The sequence below is a fragment of the Lupinus angustifolius genome, unplaced genomic scaffold, assembly GCF_001865875.1.
Source record: "Lupinus angustifolius cultivar Tanjil unplaced genomic scaffold, LupAngTanjil_v1.0 Scaffold_514, whole genome shotgun sequence".
Taxonomy (NCBI): Eukaryota; Viridiplantae; Streptophyta; class Magnoliopsida; order Fabales; family Fabaceae; genus Lupinus; species Lupinus angustifolius.
Window position 1 is genome coordinate 137,705 of NW_017727874.1, and position 6,864 is coordinate 144,568.

Consider the following 6,864-nt stretch of genomic DNA (forward strand, 5'->3'; position numbering starts at 1 on the left):
CTATATGTAATACTTGTGAGAATTTAAATGCTGAAAATTCTATTTTGAAACAAAAACATTCAAAGCTCATATATAGTCAAGAAAACCTTAACACATTGCTTGCTAATACAAGAAATGTTGGTAACCGATCTAGAATTGGATATAAACCTGAACCTAAGAAATGACGATGTAGAAATTTAGTAGCTCATATGCATAAGAAGTCAAATTATAACATGCCTACTTGTTTCTATTGTGGTACATATGGTCACACATGTATTACATGCTTTATTAGAAAATATGGTGTGTCAAGTGGAAAATATGTTGGGGTAAAGAAGGGGCAAGATCCCTTAGTTACTAACAAGAAGGGATCCAAAATAACTTGGGTTCCCGAAAGAGACAAGTGAATTGTGTTTGTAGGTGTGCCAAAGGATATTTGAGCATCAAGGGATAAATCAACAAAAGATGTTCTAGGAACTAGGTTGGTGAGTAGATCAAGGTAAGTTTGACCTATCNAAGGGTAAGTAAATTAAGTCTATTAACAAGGTTACAAAATTAATTCTTGATATTGAGTACACTTGAACTAAAAAGTATATGTTATTGTTATACTCAATTCATAACATGTGATATCCTAGTAAGTGTTATCAAATGGTTTAACAAGTGGCATCATGACATGTACATCTGTATCAAAGCAAAATTCTGTTTGAAAGTGCCATGTCTATTGTATGCTTGACACCATGTTAAGCGAGTATATGCTAAGTTGCTTATAAATCTCTAAATTGTACATATTATCATTAAATACATGTATGCTTAATTGTTATATGTTTTCATGCATTTTGGCTCTAGAAAGTTTGTTCAATTCTGGATTAGATAGAGTTTTAGGTTGTATCCCTTAGCATATGTTAGTAAGCTCAAAACTGTGCTTAAAACTGTCAATTTTCTGTCATTAATCGATTAACCCTCAGTATAATCGATTAAATGAGTTCTAGTAGCTAATCTATTTGAAATATACCATTTTAATCGATTAAATTTTTTGTTAATCGATTACCTGGGCTCAATTTTTTCCAGAAATTCATTTTTTGTTGTTTTGTGGCTTACATCTATATATTTCCGAAATTCAGTTTTTCATGGTTATGGTTGTACCTTCTTTTAGTATTTTGTAACTATGTTGAACCTTGCTAATTATGTTAAACGGAATTTGTTTTTGCATGAATCTTGAACATGTCTTAATTGTGTATCATAATTGAATGACTGAAATATGCTTGAAAATGAAAATACCGAACAAGTGCTAACAAGTGGTGCTAACAAGTGACATACATATATGTATAATCATTTCATGCGTAATCTATTTACATAATGGATATGTCATGCAAAATCTGTCAATATTCAGTTTTAGAGTAAAAAATCAGTGCATTTGTTTAAGCATCAAACTGGTTATTGGTTATACTAATAATTAATCAATAAATTATAGTTTTTTTTGCTATATCTCTTCTTAATTTTGACTATGTTAATTAGTTTTTCTTTTTGATAATGTCAAAAGGGGGAGAAATGTTGTTTGTTTATTATTGATGTATACACGTTATTAAGGAGAAATGCTGTTGAGAAAGGTTGTTAAATAAGCTTTCGTATTATGCTCCCTAGCAAGAGTACTCCTCTAAGTAATAAAGAGGGAGAAGATAAAGGGGAGAACAATGGAAGGGGGAGCAGCGCACTTTGAACGTCAAATACACAATCTGAACCTGATCTCTCAACATTGATCATGTCATCAAGCTTTTCATCAAACAAAGATTTGGTAGATTTGGTGTGGAGTCTGTCATGGAGTTTGTCATCGTCAAAAAGGGGGAGAATGAAGGTGAAGTGCACCATTGGAGATTGATCAATGTTTTGATGAAGACAAACATGAAGACCAACATGAAGAAAAGCTTGAAAATCATTCAACAAACAACATGCCGAAGACTCAAGTGGTGACTTATTAGACTTAGGTTATAATTCTTCATTATCGTTTTAGAAGTCTAAGATGTTTGCCATAGATATTGAGTCTAGGTTAGGTAAACCTAGGTGTGAGTCTCACAAGACTTAATAAAGTAATTAATCCACTAAAATGAGACATCATCTAGAAGTATATGATAATTAGATTCATGCGTTTGAATACATTGATCTTGTGCATTAAAGGTATTATATTTGGAAATCATGTATTGCATGAGCATATATCATATAGGTAGTTCACCATGCATTAACAAGCTATTTTTCACCATGCATTAACAAGCTGATTTTACACTGTTTAATGGATTATGAATTCTTTTAATCCATTAACTTAATCGATTATGAATAGTGTTAATCGATTAACAGAATCACAGTTTCGAAAGAAAACTGAAAAACTGAAAACAATTATTTTCAACAACCCGTTAATCGATTAAATGGGTACTTAATCGATTAACTGGGACTTTAGACAGTTTTCTATTTAAAATGAAATCTCAGCATATGTGGCATAAGAATCCATACATTTTTACATCATTTTCTCTGCATATTTTTGAGTTACTCACTATCATATCTAGGAGAAAATTTTGCATGTTGCATTAGGAGAATGATTAGATCATGCTAAGGCTTTAAGTTTTATATTCATATTGCATGTTCTTTGAAAAGCTTTCTTGCATCATTATTGTGTTTCTTGGAAGAAAGATAGTTTTTAATGATTGCATAATTTCAGAAATCTCATGCATGTACATTCATATTAGACTAGGAAGTCTTGTGAGTTCTTGCTTAGGTTTTAGTCTTTGATCTTTATTGTTAAATCCGAGTATTAAGTACTCATTCATAACTCAAAGCATTGTAATTCAAGGATTAGGAAAATCCTAGCTGCGGTTAGGTAAGGTGTTCTTCACAAAGACTTGGAGGTCTTTGGATAAAGAGCGATACCTTGGCTGGGGCCGAATCGTGGTAAGAAAGGTTTTCTTGGAGGCAGTTTTAGGAAAGGTCAAACCAAGGGTGACGAAGTTCTTCGAGTCTTGTAATTGGAAGCGTGTATGTAACGATACATTGTGTTCTATAGTGAAGAAGAAAATCTCCCAAGATCAGAAGGGGAGGCATAGATATAGTTTTGCAGTGGACCGCAAAACGAACCAGGATAAAATCCTTGCACAATCTTTTCTATCCCTTTCTCTTTTACTAATCAAGTTGCAATATTGCAGGATATAACATGATAATTTGTATACTGGTTATGTGCTATAACTAGTTTAATTTTGTGTGAAAATATCTGTTATATGATTGCCTGATTTCTCATAACTTGCCGTGCAAAAGGGTTGTTAAACAAGATTGTCTGCATTTTGTTTTAACTGTATTTCATCGATTATGAATAAGGCTTAATCGATTAATTGGGCATTTTCCGCTACACCTATTCAACCCCCCTTCTAGGTGTAATCTGTCCACTGATACCTAACAGTAATTCTACATCACGTTATAACTACAATATTTCGCCTGCATCATGTTATGTGATCTACAATCTATTAATGTACAATAGGTTTTCCTTTTGTCCCATTCAATTGTCAAAAGGTGTTTCAATTTGAATAAATTATTAAGATATTAGACATGTTGGAATAATATTAATCTGCCCTACCTCAACCTGCCCTCTACATGTTGTAGCATACAAGATTGTACATCCTTGAGCGTCTCTCTCTCATAAAATCTAAGTACCACTTCCTAGAATCTCTTCAGTATTTCCCAATTCCCTCATCTCCCTCTTCTGGCTGCAGCAAGAATGGCTCTATTCACCATGTTTCTCTTGAAAACCGTAGCACTTTCATCCAACCTCTCTTCAAATTCTGCTCCACTCCTGCCAACATACTCTTTTCTTAAGAGGGCATAATTGAGAAGAAGCGTGAAAACCTGACAATTCTTGCTCCTTACTACAACATAAAGTATATCAGTGACATCATACTCCCCTTCACAAAAAAGAAGCAAAGGGTCCCTTCAAAACAATTATATAACAAAGCCCACCTCACCTGTTGAGGTAACGGCATAAAGAAACCATCCACCATACTCGACTCTAATGAGAGAGTTTAGACCCCTTCCTGTCTTAAACTCCAGCATTAGCTTCCTAGAAACCTCGGACCTACACTTAGAAACATCTTCAAACTTAGCCTCATCTTCATCCCACACGGTTTCGAGGCGGCGAGTTCTTTGAAGGGAAGTGAGCTTCATGAGGAGGTTGGTGTCAAAATGGAGAAACTCAGTGACCAAATAATAGAGGCCATTTGCAGGTGCAAAATCTGAAGGTCATTATGCATGTTCCTAACATGCACAATGAAAAATAATGGATCTATTTATGTTAAAATATGCATACAGTATAACAATGAGGAAAAAATGTTTGTAAGAATACCTTAGGAGACTATGATAGCTTTTGAAAATTCCCCCTTTAAAAATTAAAAAAGGTCCTACAGTGTATCCATACCGACACCGATCGTTATTGTATCAACACTTGATCTGTGGAACAAAATGAATCAACACAAATGAATAGTCTAACATAGTCTAATATTTCAAACAAAATGGTAAAACCAAGAAGAGATTGAAGAAGAACACGTTTTATACTTTTGCTTTTGTGTATCTGTATCAATATGCACATGCTCTCATTTATTAACAATAAAACAAAAATGTCTCCAATCATTTTAGTTGCTAATATTTAGCAATTGTACATCATTACTATTTAATGTGTCATTTTGATTTTTAAAATATTTAAATTAGTCATTGATCCTATCATTTTTTGTTAATTTAAACAAATCTTTAAAATATCTTAATTAAGTCTCACATAATTATATTATATATGACTGAATAATATTATTTGTACTTTTTTGTGCTAGCAAAAAAATACAATAATACTCCACTTAGAAGAAAATATGAAAAATTAAAATATTTAATTTAAACAATAATATTTTCTCATCCAACCAAAATTAGAACACTCGTTAGTGTGTGACCCTATAAGCTCATTACTAAATCGGTAGTAAATTAACTCATTAATTTACTAATCAAGATTAGCATCTAGAAACACTCCTTAACGACCGAATAGAAATGAAGTCATATATTTTACTTGAGAATCATTAGAATATTAATATAATATTTCCTTTCATGTTTACGACTCTATGTTAACTCTAGAATATGGTATAATTGTCAAATTCTATCAAGTTAATGTGTATTGAATGAATTAAGAAACTCATTTCTTCATTTATTCATTTCCCTTGACCAATATCTTTATTTCTATAGAGCTCAAACTCATTAACATGAGTTGATGGAGTCTTTCTTGATTAATCATTAATCATACAAGAATTTAATTATACTCAATCATCATTCAACTAACATCATAAGACATTAGGTGTCTGATATCAAAATATAATAAATAACTTGTTAATTACTATGATAATCTCAAGTTTAAGGAAGATATATATTTCTTCATAAGAATATCCTATTGAAAATTCAAAGGTAATATATTATCCATTAGAAATTCTCCTTTGAGTCAGTTCAATGGTCATATCTCTATATGCATCATTTATATGTGTAATTTAACAAATGAGATATATTAATCTTTATCTAATAAAGACTACTACACATATATTGATCTATCTGGATTAACAATGCCCTAAGCTTAATAATCACATGATGAAGAATACTTTAGATTAAAATTATAAAAAGATTTATTTATCATTATTATAATCTATATTATAATAATAAGTCTCTAAATTTAATCAAGGACCTTTCATATTAATTATTTGACAAACAATGAATATGATAGCAAGATTGTAATCAATGCAACTTTATTATTATAAACATGACAAATGGGTTATTGGGCATGCCTTATATCGCAACAACCTCCCACTTGCAATAGAGCCAATTAGTCATGTACCTTATTCCCAGCTCCCACTGGTGCTTATCAAACTCTTAAATGCAAAGTGCTTTAGTTAATGGATCTGCAACATTCTCTTTGCGATCTATCTTTTTTAGCTTAACATCACCAAGTCTAATGATTTCTCTAATCAAGTGAAATTTTCACAAGACATGCTTATTTTCGCAAGTGATATTTTCGAAAGACATGCTTATTCCACCGAAGGAACTACACCAAGTTTAGCAATGAAGTTTTTCATCCAAACAACTGCTTTAGCAGCTTCACTTGTGCTATATGCTCTACTTTAGTAGTTAAATCGACTATTGTATCTAATTTGGAACTTTTCCCACTTATTACGCCTCCCTTCAAGATGAAGACATAACCAAAAACTGATTTGGCATCATCCTTATCTGATTGAAAACTTGCATCAGTATAACCCTTTAACTTGAGTGTAGACTCTCCATATATGAGGAATTGGTCTTTTGTTCTTCTTAAGTACTTAAGAATGGTCTTACCCACTTTCCAATGTTCCTCACCTGAATCTGTTTGATATCAACTAGTTACACCCAATGCATAAATGAAATCAGGCCGTATACAAATCATGGTGTACATGATAGCTCCAACTGCACTAGCATATGGTACCCTATTCATGTGTTCTCTTTCTTCAATAGTCTTAGGACAATCCTGCCTATTAAGAGTAACTCTAGATCCTATAGGTAAATAACCTCTTTTGGAGTTGTCCATGTTATTCCTCTTCAAGATGGTATCAATGGACCGTTAAAGTGAATATTCCAAGTACTAGAAGTTTGCTTTAATTCATAAATGGGCCGTTGTAGCTTGCAAACTGTATTATGATCAGAGATAGGTGTGAAACCTTCAGGTTGTGTCACGTTGTGTCATGTACACATCCTCATGGTATGCTGCTATAGCGAGTAGAATCCCAATCGATTGAGCATTGCCAGAGGAGAATAAGTCTCATCATAATCTATTCCTTCCTTTTGACGATATCCCTTGGCAAC

The 6,864-nt window shown here is 32.5% G+C and overlaps 1 pseudogene; it reads right to left on the reverse strand.

The window, feature by feature from the left end:
* LOC109341592 overlaps positions 1-6,589 on the reverse strand; it is a 38,541-nt pseudogene extending 31,952 nt beyond the window's left edge.
* Positions 6,590-6,864: the final 275 nt, after the last annotated feature.